Source organism: Engystomops pustulosus, chromosome 11 (genome assembly GCF_040894005.1).
Source record: "Engystomops pustulosus chromosome 11, aEngPut4.maternal, whole genome shotgun sequence".
Taxonomy (NCBI): Eukaryota; Metazoa; Chordata; class Amphibia; order Anura; family Leptodactylidae; genus Engystomops; species Engystomops pustulosus.
This window is the reverse complement of record NC_092421.1, coordinates 74,866,262-74,887,120: the sequence shown is the minus strand read 5'-3', so window position 1 is coordinate 74,887,120 and position 20,859 is coordinate 74,866,262. Positions and strand designations below refer to the sequence as shown.

Below are 20,859 nucleotides of genomic sequence, written 5' to 3'. Positions count from 1 at the left end.
ATGTGCCTGGTATATACTCCCCCCCACTATGTGCCTGGTATATACTCCCCCCACTATGTGTCTGGTATATACTCCCCCCACTATGTGTCTGGTATATACTCCCCCACTATGTGTCTGGTATATACTCCCCCCACTATGTGCCTGGTATATACTCCCCCCACTATGTGCCTGGTATATACTCTCCCCCACTATGTGTCTAGTATATACTCCCCCCCCCACTATATGTTTGGTATATACTCCCCCCCCACTATGTGTCTGGTATATACTCCCCCCACTATGTGTCTGGTATATACTCCCCCCACTATGTGCCTGGTATATACTCCCCCCACTATGTGCCTGGTATATACTCTCCCCCACTATGTGCCTGGTATATACTCCCCCCCACTATGTGTCTGGTATATACTCCCCCCACTATGTGTCTGGTATATACTCCCCCCACTATGTGTCTGGTATATACTCCCCCCACTATGTGCCTGGTATATACTCCCCCCACTATGTGCCTGGTATATACTCCCCCCACTATATGCCTGGTATATACTCCCCCACTATGTGCCTGATATATACTCCCCCCCACTACATGCCTTGTATATACTCCCCCCCATGTGTCTGGTATATACCTCCCCCCCCCACTATGTGTCTGGTATATACTCCCCCCACTATGTGCCTGGTATATACTCCCCCCCCCCCACTATGTGTCTGGTATATACTCCCCCCACTATATATGTCTGGTATATACTCCCCCCCACGTGTCTGGTATATACTCCCCCCACTATATATGTCTGGTATATACTCCCCCCCCATGTGCCTAGTATATACTCCCCCCCCCCACTATGTGTCTGGTATATACTCCCCCCCCACTATGTGTCTGGTATACACTCCCCCCCACTATGTGTCTGGTATACACTCCCCCCCACTATGTGTCTGGTATATACTCCCCCCCCCACTATGTGTCTGGTATATACTCCCCCCCCCCACTATGTGCCTGGTATATACTCCCCCCCCACTATATGCCTGGTATATACCCCCCCCCCCACTATATGCCTGATATATACTCCCCCCCACTATATGCCTGGTATATACTCCCCCCCATGTGTCTGGTATATACCCCCCCTACTATGTGTCTGGTATATACTCCCCCCACTATGTGCCTGGTATATACTCCCCCCCCCACTATGTGTCTGGTATATACTCCCCCCACTATATATGTCTGGTATATACTCCCCCCCCATGTGTCTGGTATATACTCCCCCCACTATATATGTCTGGTATATACTCCCCCCCATGTGCCTAGTATATACTCCCCCCCCCACTATGTGCCTGGTATATACTCCCCCCCCCAATATGTGTCTGGTATATACTCCCCCCCCACTATGTGTCTGGTATACACTCCCCCCCACTATGTGTCTGGTATACACTCCCCCCCCCCCACTATGTGTCTGGTATATACCCCCCCCACTATGTGTCTGGTATATACTCCCCCACTATGTGTCTGGTATATACTCCCCCCCACTATGTGTCTGGTATATACTCCCCCCCACTATGTGTCTGGTATATACTCCCCCCCACTATGTGTCTGGTATATACCCCCCCACTATATGTCTGGTATATACTCCCCCCACTATATATGTCTGGTATATACCCCCCCCCACTATATATGTCTGGTATATACTCCCCCCCATGTGCCTAGTATATACTCCCCCCCCCACTATGTGTCTGGTATATACTCCCCCGCACTGTGTGTCTGGTATATACTCCCCCCCCACTATGTGCCTGGTATATACTCCCCCCCCCACTATGTGCCTGGTATATACCCCCCCCACTATGCGCCTGGTATATACTCCCCACCCCACTATGTGCCTGGTATATACTCCCCACCCCACTATGTGCCTGGTATATACTCCCCCCCCCCCACTATGTGCCTGGTATATACTCCCCCCCCCCCACTATGTGCCTGGTATATACTCCCCCCACTATGTGCCTGGTATATACTCCCCCCCCCCCCACTATGTGCCTGGTATATACTCCCCCCCACACTATGTGTCTGGTATATACTCCCCCCACCCTATGTGTCTGGTATATACTCCCCCCCACCCACTATGTGTCTGGTATATACTCCCCCCCACCCACTATGTGTCTGGTATATACTCCCCCCCCCCACTATGTGTCTGGTATATACTCCCCCCCACTATGTGCCTGGTATATACTCCCCCCCACTATGTGCCTGGTATATACTCCCCCCACTGTGTGCCTGGTATAACCCCCCCCCCCCCACACTATGTGCCTGGTATAACCCCCCCCCCCCACTATATGCCTGGTATATACTCCCCCCCACAAGGTACCTGGTATATACTCCCCCCCCCCCACAAGGTGCCTGGTATATACTCCCCCCCTATATGCCTGGTATATACTCCCCCCCATGTGCCTGGTAAATATTCCCCCCCACTATGTGTCTGGTATATACTCCCCCCCACAAGGTACCTGGTATATACTCCCCCCCCACAAGGTGCCTGGTATATACTCCCCCCCCCTATATGCCTGGTATATACTCCCCCACTATGTGCCTGGTATATACTCCCCCCCCCCCACTATGTGCCTGTTATATACTCCCCCCCACTATGTGTCTGGTATATACTCCCCCACTATGTGCCTGGTATATACTCCCCCCCCCCCACTATGTGCCTGGTATATACTCCCCCCCCCCACTATGTGCCTGGTATATACTCCCCCCACTATGTGCCTGGTATATACTCCCCCCCCACTATGTGCCTGGTATATACTCCCCCCCACACTATGTGTCTGGTATATACTCCCCCCCACCCACTATGTGTCTGGTATATACTCCCCCCCACCCACTATGTGTCTGGTATATACTCCCCCCCCCCACTATGTGTCTGGTATATACTCCCCCCCACTATGTGCCTGGTATATACTCCCCCCCACTATGTGCCTGGTATATACCCCCCCCCCCCACTATGTGTCTGGTATATACTACCCCCCCCACTATGTGTCTGGTATATACTACCCCCACTATGTTCCTGGTATATACTCCCCCCACTATGTGCCTGTTATATACTGCCCCCCCACTATGTGTCTGGTATATACTCCCCCCACTATATGCATGGTATATACTCCCCCCCACTATGTGCCTGTTATATACTCCCCCCACTATGTGCCTGGTATATACTCCCCCCCACTATGTGCCTGGTATATACTCCCCCCCACTATATGCCTGGTATATACTCCCCCCACTATGTGTCTGGTATATACTCCCCCCACTATGTGTCTGGTATATACTCCCCCACTATGTGTCTGGTATATACTCTCCCCACTATGTGCCTGGTATATTCTCCCCCCACTATGTGCCTGGTATATACTCCCCCCCCACTATATGCCTGGTATATACTCCCCCCCTATATGCCTGGTATATACTCCCCCCCATGTGCCTGGTATATACTCCCCCCCCCCCACAAGGTGCCTGGTATATACTCCCCCCCCCCACTATGTGCCTGGTAAATATTCCCCCCCCACTATGTGTCTGGTATATACTCCCCCCACTATGTGCCTGTTATATACTCCCCCCCACTATGTGTCTGGTATATACTCCCCCCACTATGTGCCTGGTATATACTCCCCCCACTATGTGCCTGGTATATACTCCCCCCCCACTATGTGCCTGGGATAAACTACCCCCACTATGTGCCTGGTATATACTCCCCCCACTATGTGCCTGTTATATACTCCCCCCCACTATTTGCCTGGTATATACTCCCCCCACTATGTGCCTGGTAAATACTCCCCCCCACTATGTGTCTGGTATATACTCCCCCCACTATGTTCCTGGTATATACTCCCGCCACTATGTGCCTGGTATATACTCCCCCCACTATGTGTCTGGTATATACTCCCCCCACTATGTGTCTGGTATATACTCCCCCCACTATGTGTCTGGTATATACTCCCCCGCACTATGTGTCTGGTATATACTCCCCCGCACTATGTTCCTGGTATATACTCCCCCCACTATGTGCCTGTTATATACTCCCCCCCACTATGTGTCCTGGTATATACTCCCCCCACTATGTGCCTGGTATATACTCCCCCCACTATGTGCCTGGTATATACTCCCCCCACTATGTGCCTGGTATATACTCCCCCCCACTATGTGCCTGGTATATACTCCCCCCCACAAGAATATCACACGTGCCTGGTATATACTCCCCCCCACTATGTGCCTGGTATATACTCCCCCCCACTATGTGCCTGTTATATACTCCCCCCCACTATGTGCCTGGTATATACTCCCCCCCACTGTGTGCCTGGTATAACCCCCCCCCCCACTATATGCCTGGTATATACTCCCCCCCACAAGTACTCCCCCCCACAAGGTACCTGGTATATACTCCCCCCCCCACAAGGTGCCTGGTATATATTCCCCCCCCTATATGCCTGGTATATACTCCCCCCCATGTGCCTGGTATATACCCCCCCCCCCCACAAGGTGCCTGGTATATACTCCCCCCCCCACTATGTGCCTGGTAAATATTCCCCCCCACTATGTGTCTGGTATATACTCCCCCCACTATGTGCCTGTTATATACTCCCCCCCACTATGTGTCTGGTATATACTCCCCCCACTATGTGCCTGGTATATACTCCCCCCCACTATGTGCCTGGTATATACTCCCCCCCACTATATGTCTGGTATATACTCCCCCCCACTATATGTCTGGTATATACTCCCCCCCACTATATGTCTGGTATATACTCCCCCCCACTATATGTCTGGTATATACTCCCCCCCACTATGTGCCTGGGATAAACTACCCCCACTATGTGCCTGGTATATACTCCCCCCCACTATGTGCCTGGTATATACTCCCCCCACTATGTGCCTGGTAAATACTCCCCCCCACTATGTGTCTGGTATATACTCCCCCCCACTATGTGTCTGGTATATACTCCCCCCCACTATGTTCCTGGTATATACTCCCGCCACTATGTGCCTGGTATATACTCCCCCCACTATGTGTCTGGTATATACTCCCCCCACTATGTTCCTGGTATATACTCCCCCCACTATGTTCCTGGTATATACTCCCCCCACTATGTGCCTGTTATATACTCCCCCCCCACTATGTGTCTGGTATATACTCCCCCCACTATGTGCATGGTATATACTCCCCCCCACTATGTGCCTGTTATATACTCCCCCCCACTATGTGCCTGGTATATACTCCCCCCCACTATGTGCCTGGTATATACTCCCCCCCACTATGTGCCTGGTATATACTCCCCCCACTATGTGCCTGGTATATACTCCCCCCACTATGTGCCTGGTATTTACTCCCCCCCACTATGTGCCTGGTATATACTCCCCCCCACTATGTGCCTGGTATATACTCCCCCCCACTATGTGTCTGGTATATACTCCCCCCACTATGTGCCTGGTATATACTCCCCCCCCACTATGTGTCTGGTATATACTCCCCCCACTATGTGTCTAGTATATACTCCCCCCCACTATATGTCTGGTATATACTCCCCCCCAACTATATGTCTGGTATATACTCCCCCACTATGTGCCTGGTATATATTCCCCCCCCCCCCACTATGTGCCTGGTATATACTCCCCCACTATGTGCCTGGTATATATTCCCCCCCCCCCCACTATGTGCCTGGTATATACTCCCCCCCACTATGTGCCTGGTATATACTCCCCCCACACTATGTTCATGGTATATACTCCCCCCACTATGTTCCTGGTATATACTACCCCCACTATGTTCCTGGTATATACTCCCCCCACTATATTCCTGGTATATACTCCCCCACCCACTATGTGTCTGGTATATACTCCCCCCCCAATATATGTCTGGTATATACTCCCCCCCCCAACTATATGTCTGGTATATACTCACCCCCAACTATGTGCCTGGTATTTACTCCCCCCACTATATGTCTGGTATATACTCCCCCCCCACTATATGTCTGGTATATACTCCCCCCACTATATGTCTGGTATATACTCCCCCGCACTATATGTCTGGTATATACTCCCCCCCACTATATATCTGGTATATACTCCCCCGAACTATATGTCTGGTATATACTCCCCCCCCACTATGTGCCTGGTATATACTCCCCCCCCCCACTATGTGCCTGGTATATACTCCCCCCCCCCACTATGTGCCTGGTATATACTCCCCCCCCCCACTATGTGCCTGGTATATACTCCCCCCCCACTATATGTCTGGTAAATACTCCCACCCCCACAAGGTGCCTGGCATATACTCCCCCCACTGTGTGTCTGGTATATACTCCCCCCCAACCATGTGCCTGGTATATACTCCCCCCCACTATATGCCTGGTATATACTCCCCCCACTGTGTGTCTGGTATATACTCCCCCCCACTATATGCCTGGTATATACTCCCCCCACTATGTGTCTGGTATATACCCCCCCCCACACACACACTATGGGCCTGGTATATACTCCCCCCCCCCAAGATGGGCCTGGTATATACTCCCCCCCCCCACGATGGGCCTGGTATATACTCCCCCCCACGATAGGCCTGGTATATACTCCCCCCATGTGCCTGGTATATACTCCCCCCCATGTGCCTGGTATATACTCCCCCCAATGTGCCTGGTATAGACTCCCCCCAATGTGCCTGGTATATACTCCCCCAATGTGCCTGGTATATACTCCCCCCCACTATATGCCTGGTATATACTCCCCCCCATGTGCCTGGTATATACTCTCCCCCACTATATGCCTGGTATATACTCCCCCCCATGTGCCTGGTATATACTTCCCCCCACTATATGCCTGGTATATACTCCCCCCCACTATATGCCTGGTATATACTCCCCCCCACTATATGCCTGGTATATACTCCCCCCCACTATATGCCTGGTATATACTCCCCCCACTATATGCCTGGTATATACTCCCCCCATGTGCCTGGTATATACTCCCCCCACTATATGCCTGGTATATACTCCCCCCCACTAAATGCCTGGTATATACCCCCCCCACTATATGCCTGGTATATACTCCCCCCCACTATATGCCTGGTATATACTCCCCCCCCACAAGGTGCCTGGTATATACTCCCCCCCCCCCCACTATGTGTCTGGTATATACTCCCCCCACTATGTGCCTGGTATATACTCCCCCCCCACTATATGCCTGGTATATACTCCCCCCACTGTGTGTCTGGTATAACACCCCCCCCCCCCACTATGTGTCTGGTATATACTCCCCCCACTATATATGTCTGGTATATACTTCCCCCCCACTATGTGCCTGGTATATACTTCCCCCCACTATGTGTCTAGTATATACTCCCGCCCAACTATGTGCCTGGTATATACTCCCCCCCCACTATGTGCCTGGTATATACTCCCCCCACTATATGCCTGGTATATACTCCCCCCATGTGTCTGATATATACTCCCCCCCGCACTGTGTGTCTAGTATATACTCCCCCCAACTATGTGCCTGGCATATACTCCCCCCCCCTACTGTGTGTCTAGTATATACTCCCCCCCCCCTTACTGTGTGTCTAGTATATACTCCCCCCCATGTGCCTGGTATATACTCCCCCCCCACAAGGTGCCTGGTATATACTCCCCCCCATGTGTCTGGTATATACCCCCTCCACTATGTGCCTGGTATATACTCCCCCCCACTATGTGTCTGGTATATATCCCCCCCTATATGCCTGGTATATACCCCCCCCCATGTGCCTGGTATATACTCCCCCCCCCCCCCCCACAAGGTGCCTGGTATATACTCCCCCCATGTGTCTGGTATATACCCCCCCCCCACTATGTGTCTGGTATATACTCCCCCCACTATGTGCCTGGTATATACCCCCCCACTATATGCCTGGTATATACTCCCCCCACTGTGTGTCTGGTATAACCCCCCCCCCACTATGTGTCTGGTATATAGTCCCCCCACTATATATGTCTGGTATATACTCCCCCCCCACTATGTGCCTGGTATATACTTCCCCCCACTATGTGTCTAGTATATACTCCCCCCACTATGTGCCTGGTAAATACTCCCCCCACTATGTGTCTGGTATATACTCCCCCCACTATGTGTCTGGTATATACTCCCCCCACTATGTGCCTGGTATATACTCCCCCCACTATGTGCCTGGTATATACTCCCCCCACTATGTGCCTGGTATATACTCCCCCACTGTGTGCCTGGTATATACTCTCCCCCACTATGTGTCTAGTATATACTCCCCCCCCACTATATGTTTGGTATATACTCCCCCCCACTATGTGCCTGGTATATACTCCCCCCCACTATGTGTCTGGTATATACTCCCCCCCCACTATATGTTTGGTATATACTCCCCCCCCACTATGTGCCTGGTATATACTCCCCCCCACTATGTGTCTGGTATATACTCCCCCCACTATGTGTCTGGTATATACTCCCCCCACTATGTGTCTGGTATATACTCCCCCCACTATGTGCCTGGTATATACTCCCCCCCACTATATGCCTGGTATATACTCCCCCCTATATGCCTGGTATATACTCCCCCCCATGTGCCTAGTATATACCCCCCCCCCACAAGGTGCCTGGTATATACTCCCCCCCATGTGTCTGGTATATACCCCCCCCACTATGTGTCTGGTATATACCCCCCCCCCCCCACGTGTCTGGCATATACTCCCCCCACTATGTGCCTGGTATATACTCCCCCCCACTATGTGTCTGGTATATACTCCCCCCACTATGTGTCTGGTATATACCCCCCCCACTATGTGCCTGGTATATACTCCCCCCACTATGTGCCTGGTATATACTCCCCCCCACTATGTGCCTGGTATATACTTCCCCCCACTATGTGCCTGGTATATACTCCCCCCACTATATATGTCTGGTATATACTCCCCCCCCCCATGTGTCTGGTATATACTCCCCCCACTATATATGTCTGGTATATACTCCCCCCCATGTGCCTAGTATATACTCCCCCCCCCACTATGTGTCTGGTATATACTCCCCCCCCACTATGTGTCTGGTATATACTCCCCCCCACTATGTGTCTGGTATACACTCCCCCCCCACTATGTGTCTGGTATACACTCCCCCCCCACTATGTGTCTGGTATATACTCCCCCCCCACTATGTGTCTGGTATATACCCCCCCCCACTATGTGTCTGGTATATACTCCCCCCCACTATGTGTCTGGTATATACTCTTCCCCACTATATGTCTGGTATATACCCCCCCACTATATATGTCTGGTATATACTCCCCCCCACTATATATGTTTGGTATATACTCCCCCCCACTATATATGTCTGGTATATACTCCCCCCCATGTGCCTAGTATATACTCCCCCCCCCCCACTATGTGTCTGGTATATACTCCCCGCACTATGTGTCTGGTATATACTCCCCCCACTATATATGTCTGGTATATACTCCCCCCCATGTGCCTGGTATATACTCCCCCCCACTATGTGCCTGGTATATACCCCCCCACTATGTGCCTGGTATATACTCCCCCCCACTATGTGCCTGGTATATACTCCCCCCCACTATGTGCCTGGTATATACTCCCCCCCACTATGTGCCTGGTATATACCCCCCCCCACAAGGTGCCTGGTATATACTCCCCCCCATGTGTCTGGTATATACCCCCCCCCACTATGTGTCTGGTATATACCCCCCCCCCCACTATGTGTCTGGTATATACCCCCCCCACTATGTGTCTGGCATATACTCCCCCCACTATGTGCCTGGTATATACTCCCCCCCACTATGTGTCTGGTATATACTCCCCCCACTATGTGTCTGGTATATACTCCCCCCCACTATGTGCCTGGTATATACTCCCCCCACTATGTGCCTGGTATATACTCCCCCCCACTATGTGCCTGGTATATACTTCCCCCCACTATGTGCCTGGTATATACTCCCCCCACTATATATGTCTGGTATATACTCCCCCCCCCATGTGTCTGGTATATACTCCCCCCACTATATATGTCTGGTATATACTCCCCCCCATGTGCCTAGTATATACTCCCCCCCCCACTATGTGTCTGGTATATACTCCCCCCCCCACTATGTGTCTGGTATATACTCCCCCCCACTATGTGTCTGGTATACACTCCCCCCCCACTATGTGTCTGGTATATACTCCCCCCCCACTATGTGTCTGGTATATACCCCCCCCCACTATGTGTCTGGTATATACTCCCCCCCACTATATGTCTGGTATATACCCCCCACTATATATGTCTGGTATATACTCCCCCCCACTATATATGTTTGGTATATACTCCCCCCCACTATATATGTCTGGTATATACTCCCCCCATGTGCCTAGTATATACTCCCCCCCCCACTATGTGTCTGGTATATACTCCCCCGCACTATGTGTCTGGTATATACTCCCCCCCATGTGCCTGGTATATACTCCCCCCCACTATGTGCCTGGTATATACCCCCCCCCCCCACTATGTGCCTGGTATATACTCCCCCCCCCCACTATGTGCCTGGTATATACTCCCCCCCCCACTATGTGCCTGGTATATACCCCCCCCCCCCCACTATGTGCCTGGTATTTCTTCCCCCCCCCCACTATGTGCCTGGTATATACCCCCCCCCACTATGTGCCTGGTATATACTCCCCCCACTATGTGCCTGGTATATACTCCCCCCCACCCACTATGTGTCTGGTATATACTCCCCCCCACCCACTATGTGTCTGGTATAGACTCCCCCCAATGTGCCTGGTATAGACTCCCCCCAATGTGCCTGGTATATACTCCCCCAATGTGCCTGGTATATACTCCCCCCCACTATATGCCTGGTATATACTCCCCCCCATGTGCCTGGTATATACTCTCCCCCACTATATGCCTGGTATATACTCCCCCCCATGTGCCTGGTATATACTCCCCCCCACTATATGCCTGGTATATACTCCCCCCCACTATATGCCTGGTATATACTCCCCCCCACTATATGCCTGGTATATACTCCCCCCCACTATATGCCTGGTATATACTCCCCCCCACTATATGCCTGGTATATACTCCCCCCCACTATATGCCTGGTATATACTCCCCCCCACTATATGCCTGGTATATACTCCCCCCCACTATATGCCTGGTATATACTCCCCCCCACTATATGCCTGGTATATACTCCCCCCCACTATATGCCTGGTATATACTCCCCCCCACTATATGCCTGGTACATACTCCCCCCATGTGCCTGGTATATACTCCCCCCACTATATGCCTGGTATATACTCCCCCCCACTAAATGCCTGGTATATACCACCCCCCCACTATATGCCTGGTATATACTCCCCCCCACTATATGCCTGGTATATACTCCCCCCCCCACAAGGTGCCTGGTATATACTCCCCCCCATGTGTCTGGTATATACCCCCCCCCCACTATGTGTCTGGTATATACTCCCCCCACTATGTGCCTGGTATATACTCCCCCCATGTGCCTGGTATATACTCCCCCCACTATATGCCTGGTATATACTCCCCCCACTAAATGCCTGGTATATACCCCCCCCACTATATGCCTGGTATATACTCCCCCCCACTATATGCCTGGTATATACTCCCCCCCCCACAAGGTGCCTGGTATATACTCCCCCCCATGTGTCTGGTATATACCCCCCCCCACTATGTGTCTGGTATATACTCCCCCCACTATGTGCCTGGTATATACTCCCCCCCACTATATGCCTGGTATATACTCCCCCCCCACTATGTGCCTGGTATATACCCCCCCCCACTATGTGCCTGGTATATACTCCCCCCCACTATATATGTCTGGTATATACTCCCCCCCATGTGCCTGGTATATACTCCCCCCCCACTATGTGCCTGGTATATACCCCCCCCCACTATGTGCCTGGTATATACTCCCCCCCCCCACTATGTGCCTGGTATATACCCCCCCCCCACTATGTGCCTGGTATATACTCCCCCCCCCACTATGTGCCTGGTATATACCCCCCCCCCACTATGTGCCTGGTATATACTCCCCCCACTATGTGCCTGGTATATACTCCCCCCCCACTATGTGCCTGGTATATACTCCCCCCACACTATGTGTCCTGGTATATACTCCCCCCCCACCCACTATGTGTCTGGTATATACTCCCCCCAATGTGCCTGGTATAGACTCCCCCCAATGTGCCTGGTATATACTCCCCCAATGTGCCTGGTATATACTCCCCCCCACTACATGCCTGGTATATACTCCCCCCCATGTGCCTGGTATATACTCTCCCCCACTATATGCCTGGTATATACTCCCCCCCATGTGCCTGGTATATACTCCCCCCCAGTATATGCCTGGTATATACTCCCCCCCACTATATGCCTGGTATATACTCCCCCCACTATATGCCTGGTATATACTCCCCCCCACTATATGCCTGGTATATACTCCCCCCCACTATATGCCTGGTATATACTCCCCCCATGTGCCTGGTATATACTCCCCCCACTATATGCCTGGTATATACTCCCCCCCCACTATATGCCTGGTATATACTCCCTCCCACTATATGCCTGGTATATACTCCCCCCCCACAAGGTGCCTGGTATATACTCCCCCCCATGTGTCTGGTATATACCCCCCCCCCCCCCCACTATGTGTCTGGTATATACTCCCCCCACTATGTGCCTGGTATATACTCCCCCCCCACTATATGCCTGGTATATACTCCCCCCACTGTGTGTCTGGTACAACACCCCCCCCCCCACTATGTGTCTGGTATATACTCCCCCCACTATATATGTCTGGTATATACTCCCCCCCCCCCCACTATGTGCCTGGTATATACTTCCCCCCACTATGTGTCTAGTATATACTCCCGCCCAACAATGTGCCTGGTATATACTCCCCCCACTATGTGCCTGGTATATACTCCCCCCACTATATGCCTGGTATATACTCCCCCCCATGTGCCTGGTATATACTCCCCCCACTGTGTGTCTGGTATAACCCCCCCCCCCACTATGTGTCTGGTATATACTCCCCCCCGCACTGTGTGTCTAGTATATACTCCCCCCCCCTTACTGTGTGTCTAGTATATACTCCCCCCCATGTGCCTGGTATATACTCCCCCCCCACAAGGTGCCTGGTATATACTCCCCCCCATGTGTCTGGTATATACCCCCCCACTATGTGCCTGGTATATACTCCCCCCACTATGTGCCTGGTATATACTCCCCCCCACTATGTGTCTGGTGTATACTCCCCCCACTATATGTCTGGTATATACTCCCCCCCACTATGTGTCTGGTATATAATCCCCCCCCTATATGCCTGGTATATACCCCCCCCCCCATGTGCCTGGTATATACTCCCCCCCCCCACAAGGTGCCTGGTATATACTCCCCCCATGTGTCTGGTATATACCCCCCCCCACTATGTGTCTGGTATATACTCCCCCCACTATGTGCCTGGTATATACCCCCCCCACTATATGCCTGGTATATAGTCCCCCCACTGTGTGTCTGGTATAACCCCCCCCCCCCACTATGTGTCTGGTATATAGTCCCCCCACTATATATGTCTGGTATATACTCCCCCCCATGTGCCTGGTATATACTCCCCCCCATGTGCCTGGTATATACTCCCCCCCCCACTATGTGCCTGGTATATACTTCCCCCCACTATGTGTCTAGTATATACTCCCCCCACTATGTGCCTGGTAAATACTCCCCCCACTATGTGTCTGGTATATACTCCCCCCACTATGTGTTTGTTATATACTCCCCCCACTATGTGCCTGGTATATACTCCCCCCACTATGTGCCTGGTATATACTCCCCCCACTGTGTGCCTGGTATATACTCTCCCCCACTATGTGTCTAGTATATACTCCCCCCCCACTATATGTTTGGTATATACTCCCCCCCCACTATGTGCCTGGTATATACTCCCCCCCACTATGTGTCTGGTATATACTCCCCCCACTATGTGTCTGGTATATACTCCCCCCACTATGGGTCTGGTATATACTCCCCCCACTATGTGCCTGGTATATACTCCCCCCCACTATATGCCTGGTATATACTCCCCCCTATATGCCTGGTATATACTCCTCCCCATGTGCCTAGTATATACCCCCCCCCACAAGGTGCCTGGTATATACTCCCCCCCATGTGTCTGGTATATACCCCCCCCCCCACTATGTGTCTGGTATATACCCCCCCCCCACTATGTGTCTGGCATATACTCCCCCCACTATGTGCCTGGTATATACTCCCCCCCACTATGTGTCTGGTATATACTCCCCCCACTATGTGTCTGGTATATACTCCCCCCCCACTATGTGTCTGGTATAAACTCCCCCCCCCACTATGTGCCTGGTATATACTCCCCCCCACTATGTGCCTGGTATATACTCCCCCCACTATATATGTCTGGTATATACTCCCCCCCCATGTGTCTGGTATATACTCCCCCCACTATATATGTCTGGTATATACTCCCCCCCATGTGCCTAGTATATACTCCCCCCCCACTATGTGTCTGGTATATACTCCCCCCCCCCACTATGTGTCTGGTATACACTCCCCCCCACTATGTGTCTGGTATACACTCCCCCCCCCACTATGTGTCTGGTATATACTCCCCCCCCCCACTATGTGTCTGGTATATACTCCCCCCCCCACTATGTGTCTGGTATATACTCCCCCCCCCACTATGTGTCTGGTATATACTCCCCCCCCACTATGTGCCTGGTATATACTCCCCCCCCCCCCACTATATGCCTGGTATATACTCCCCCCCCACTATATGCCTGATATATACTCCCCCCCACTATATGCCTGGTATATACTCCCCCCCATGAGTCTGGTATATACCCCCCCCCCCCCACTATGTGTCTGGTATATACTCCCCCCCCCCCACTATGTGCCTGGTATATACTCCCCCCCCCACTATGTGTCTGGTATATACTCCCCCCCCCACTATGTGTCTGGTATATACCCCCCCCCCCACTATGTGTCTGGTATATACTCCCCCCCCCCACTATGTGCCTGGTATATACCCCCCCCCCCCCCACTATGTGTCTGGTATATACTCCCCCCACTATATATGTCTGGTATATACTCCCCCACTATATATGTCTGGTATATACTCCCCCCACTATATATGTCTGGTATATACTCCCCCCACTATGTGCCTGGTATATACTTCCCCCCACTATGTGCCTGGTATATACTCCCCCCCACTATGTGCCTGGTATATACTTCCCCCCACTATGTGCCTGGTATATACTCCCCCCCACTATGTGCCTGGTATATACTCCCCCCCATGTGCCTGGTATATACTGCCCCCCCCCACTATATGCCTGGTATATACCCCCCCCACTATATGCCTGGTATATACTCCCCCCCACTATGTGCTTGGTATATACTCCCCCCACTATGTGCCCTGTATATTCTCCCCCCCCCCCCACTATGTGCCTGGTATATACTCCCCCCCCACTATGTGTCTGGTCCCCCACTATGTGCCTGGTATATACTACCCCCCCACTATGTGCCTGGTATATACTACCCCCCACTGTGTGCCTGTATAACCCCCCCCCCACTATATGTCTGGTATATACTCCCCCCCACAAGGTACCTGGTATATACTCCCCCCCCCCCACAAGGTGCCTGGTATATACCCCCCCCCCACTATGTGCCTGGTATATACCCCCCCCCCCACTATGTGCCTGGTATATACTCCCCCCACTATATATGTCTGGTATATACTCCCCCCACTATATATGTCTGGTATATACTCCCCCCACTATATATGTCTGGTATATACTCCCCCCACTATGTGTCTGGTAAATACTCCCCCCCACTAGGTGTCTGGTATATACTCCCCCCCCACTATGTGCCTGGTATATACTCCCCCCCCCACTATGTGCCTGGTATATACTCCCCCCCCCCACTATGTGCCTGGTATATACTCCCCCCCCCCCCACTATGTGCTGGTATATACTCCCCCCCCACTATGTGTCTGGTATATACTCCCCCCCCCACTATGTGTCTGGTATATACCCCCCCCCACTATGTGTCTGTATATACTCCCCCCCACTATGTGCCTGGTATATACCCCCCCCCCCCCACTATGTGTCTGGTATATACTCCCCCCACTATATATGTCTGGTATATACTCCCCCACTATATATGTCTGGTATATACTCCCCCCACTATATATGTCTGGTATATACTCCCCCCACTATGTGCCTGGTATATACTTCCCCCCACTATGTGCCTGGTATATACTCCCCCCACTATGTGCCTGGTATATACTTCCCCCCACTATGTGCCTGGTATATACTCCCCCCACTATGTGCCTGGTATATACTCCCCCCCATGTGCCTGGTATATACTGCCCCCCCCCACTATATGCCTGGTATATACTCCCCCCCACTATGTGCTTGGTATATACTCCCCCCCACTATGTGCTTGGTATATACTCCCCCCACTATGTGCCTGGTATATTCTCCCCCCCACTATGTGCCTGGTATATACTCCCCCCCCCACTATGTGTCTGGTATATACTACCCCCCCACTATGTGCCTGGTATATACTACCCCCCCACTATGTGCCTGGTATATACTACCCCCCACTATGTGCCTGTATATACTCCCCCCACTGTGTGCCTGGTATAACCCCCCCCCCCCACTATATGCCTGGTATATACTCCCCCCCACAAGGTACCTGGTATATACTCCCCCCCACAAGGTGCCTGGTATATACCCCCCCCCACTATGTGCCTGGTATATACTCCCCCCACTATATGTCTGTATATACTCCCCCCACTATGTGTCTGGTATATACTCCCCCCACTATGTGCCCGGTATATACTCCCCCCACTATATATGTCTGGTATATACTCCCCCCACTATATATGTCTGGTATATACTTCCCCCCACTATGTGCCTGGTATATACTCCCCCCACTATGTGCCTGGTATATACTCCCCCCACTATGTGCCTGGTATATACTTCCCCCCACTATGTGCCTGGTATATACTCCCCCCACTATGTGCCTGGTATATACTTCCCCCCACTATGTGCCTGGTATATACTCCCCCCCACTATGTGCCTGGTATATACTCCCCCCCATGTGCCTGGTATATACTGCCCCCCCACTATATGCCTGGTATATACTCCCCCCCACTATGTGCTTGGTATATACTCCCCCCCACTATGTGCTTGGTATATACTCCCCCCACTATGTGCCTGATATATATTCTCCCCCCCCACTATGTGCCTGGTATATACTCCCCCCCCCACTATGTGTCTGGTATATACTACCCCCCCACTATGTGCCTGGTATATACTACCCCCCCACTATGTGCCTGGTATATACTACCCCCCACTATGTGCCTGGTATATACTCCCCCCACTGTGTGCCTGGTATAACCCCCCCCCCACTATATGCCTGGTATATACTCCCCCCCACAAGGTACCTGGTATATACTCCCCCCCCCCACAAGGTGCCTGGTATATACCCCCCCCCCCCCCACTATGTGCCTGGTATATACTCCCCCCACTATATATGTCTGGTATATACTCCCCCCCCACTATGTGTCTGGTATATACTCCCCCCCCCCCCACTATGTGCCTGGTATATACTCCCCCCCCACTATGTGCCTGGTATATACTCCCCCCCCCCCACTATGTGCCTGGTATATACTCCCCCCCCCCACTATGTGCCTGGTATATACTCCCCCCCCCCACTATGTGTCTGGTATATACTCCCCCCCCCACTATGTGTCTGGTATATACCCCCCCCCCACTATGTGCCTGGTATATACTCCCCCCCCACTATGTGTCTGGTATATACTCCCCCCCCCACTATGTGCCTGGTATATACCCCCCCCCCCCACTATGTGTCTGGTATATACTCCCCCCACTATATGTCTGGTATATACTCCCCCCACTATGTGTCTGGTATATACTCCCCCCACTATGTGCCCGGTATATACTCCCCCCCCACTATGTGCCTGGTATATACTCCCCCCCACTATGTGCCTGGTATATACTCCCCCCCACTATGTGTCTGGTATATACTCCCCCCCCACTATGTGCCTGGTATATACTCCCCCCCACTATGTGTCTGGTATATACTCCCCCCCCACTATGTGCCTGGTATATACTCCCCCCCCCCCAATATGTGCCTGGTATATACTCCCCCCCCCAATATGTGCCTGGTATATACTCCCCCCCCCCCAATATGTGCCTGGTATATACTCCCCCCCCCCCAATATGTGCCTGGTATATACTCCCTCTCCCCCACTATGTGCCTGGTATATACTCCCTCTCCCCCCACTATGTGCCTGGTATATACTCCCTCTCCCCCCACTATGTGCCTGGTATATACTCCCCCTGTACTATGTGCTTGGTATATACTCCCCCCACTATGTGCCTGGTATATACTCCCCCCACTATGTGCCTGGTATATACTCCCCCCACTATGTGCCTGGTATATACTCCCCCCCTATATGCCTGGTATATACTCCCCCCCATGTGCCTGGTATATACTCCCCCCCACTATGTGCCTGGTATATACTCCCCCCCACTATGTGCCTGGTATATACTCCCCCCCACTATGTGCCTGGTATATACTCCCCCCACTATGTGCCTGGTATATACTCCCCCCACTATGTGCCTGGTATATACTCCCCCCACTATGTGCCTGGTATATATTCCCCCATGTGCCTAGTATATACTCCCCCACATGTGCCTAGTATATACTCCCCCACTATGTGCCTGGTATATACTCCCCCACTATGTGCCTGGTATATACTCCCCCCCACTATGTGCCTGGTATATACTCCCCCACTATGTGCCTGGTATATACCCCCCCCCACTATGTGTCTGGTATATACTCCCCCCCACTATGTGTCTGGTATATACTCCCCCCCACTATGTGCCTGGTATATACTCCCCCCATGTGCCTATGTGTATATACTCCCCCCACTATGTGCCTGGTATATACTCCCCCCCACTATGTGCCTGGTATATACTCCCCCCACTATGTGCCTGGTATATACTCCCCCCCACTATGTGCCTGGTATATACTCCCCCCCACTATATGTCTGGTATATACCCCCCCCACTATATATGTCTGGTATATACTCCCCCCATGTGCCTATGTGTATATACTCCCCCCACTATGTGCCTGGTATATACTCCCCCCCACTATGTGCCTGGTATATACTCCCCCCCACTATGTGCCTGGTATATACTCCCCCCCACTATGTGCCTGGTATATACTCCCCCCCACTATGTGCCTGGTATATACTCCCCCCCACTATGTGCCTGGTATATACTCCCCCCCACTATGTGCCTGGTATATACTCCCCCCCATGTGCCTAGTATATACTCCCCCACATGTGCCTAGTATATACTCCCCCACTATGTGCCTGGTATATACTCCCCCACTATGTGCCTGGTATATACTCCCCCCCACTATGTGCCTGGTATATACTCCCCCCCACTATGTGCCTGGTATATACTCCCCCCATGTGCCTATGTGTATATACTCCCGCAGGTGCCTGGTATCAGCAGTAATGAGGTTAGTGAATTTAGGGCAGCGCAGAGATTTCCTGGAGCTGTGGTGGGGGGCAGCAGCTGTGGGGTCCCTCCGGGGCACTTACCTGGGATCCTGGAGAAGCTCCTGCTGTCCGGCTGTGGCAGCTCAGAGCAGATGCGGGAGATGTAGTCGGGGCAGCGGGAGCGCAGCTCTGAGGCTGAGAGGAGCGGAACCTGGAGAGGAGAGGGGCAGCACCAGACGTCACCGCACCGCAGGCACTTAACCCCCTCACAGCCGGAGAACAGGGGTGTATCTAATCCTAGCATGTGTAACCGGGCATGTATCTATTCCTGACATGTGTGCTACAGTGTACCCAGGCATGGGGGGGCTATCCTCTCACCTTCTGGGGGGGCTATCCTCTCACCCTCTGGGGGAGCTATCCTCTCCTCTGGGGGGGTCATCTGTCATCACAAGTAATGAACTCTTCCTCCTCATCCGAGAATGTGCCAGGAGTGCAGCCATCGTCACACCTGACCGGCCACTAACAACCTCAGGCGAAGGAAGGGGTTAACAAGAGGTGACAGCAGCACAGAGTATTTCAGGAGAGGCGGGTGCCAGTGCTGTGGAAGGTGATGGAGCAGCACAGAGTATTTCAGGAGAGGCGGGTGCCAGTGCTGTGGAAGGTGATGGAGCAGCACAGAGTATTTCAGGAGAGGCGGGTGCCAGTGCTGTGGAAGGTGATGGAGCAGCACAGAGTATTTCAGGAGAGGCGGGTGCCAGTGCTGTGGAAGGTGCCGGAGCAGCACAGAGTATTTCAGGAGAGGCGGGTGCCAGTGCTGTGTAAGGTGCAGGAGCAGCACAGAGTATTTCAGGAGAGGCGGGTGCCAGTGCTGTGGAAGGTGATGGAGCAGCACAGAGTATTTCAGGAGAGGCGGGTGCCAGTGCTGTGGAAGGTTCCGGAGCAGCACAGAGTATTTCAGGAGAGGCGGGTGCCAGTGCTGTGGAAGGTGATGGAGCAGCACAGAGTGTTTCAGGAGAGGCGGGTGCCAGTGCTGTGGAAGGTGCCGGAGCAGCACAGAGTATTTCAGGAGAGGCGGGTGCCAGTGCTGTGGAAGGTGCCGGAGCAGCACAGAGTATTTCAGGAGAGGCGGGTGCCAGTGCTGTGGAAGGTTCCGGAGCAGCACAGAGTATTTCAGGAGAGGCGGGTGCCAGTGCTGTGGAAGGTTCCGGAGCAGCACAGAGTATTTCAGGAGAGGCGGGTGCCAGTGCTGTGGAAGGTG

At 52.4% G+C, this 20,859-nt stretch overlaps 1 protein-coding gene across 4 annotated transcripts in view; it reads right to left on the bottom strand.

Moving 5' to 3' along the window:
- SLC18A2 (solute carrier family 18 member A2) overlaps positions 1-19,856 on the bottom strand; it is a 58,254-nt gene extending 38,398 nt beyond the window's left edge. For all 4 annotated transcript variants that reach the window (XM_072129316.1, XM_072129317.1, XM_072129314.1 and 1 more), the window contains exon 1: positions 19,704-19,856. The gene's annotated coding sequence lies outside the window, so the exon portion shown is untranslated. The remainder of the gene's footprint in view (positions 1-19,703) is intronic.
- Positions 19,857-20,859: the final 1,003 nt, after the last annotated feature.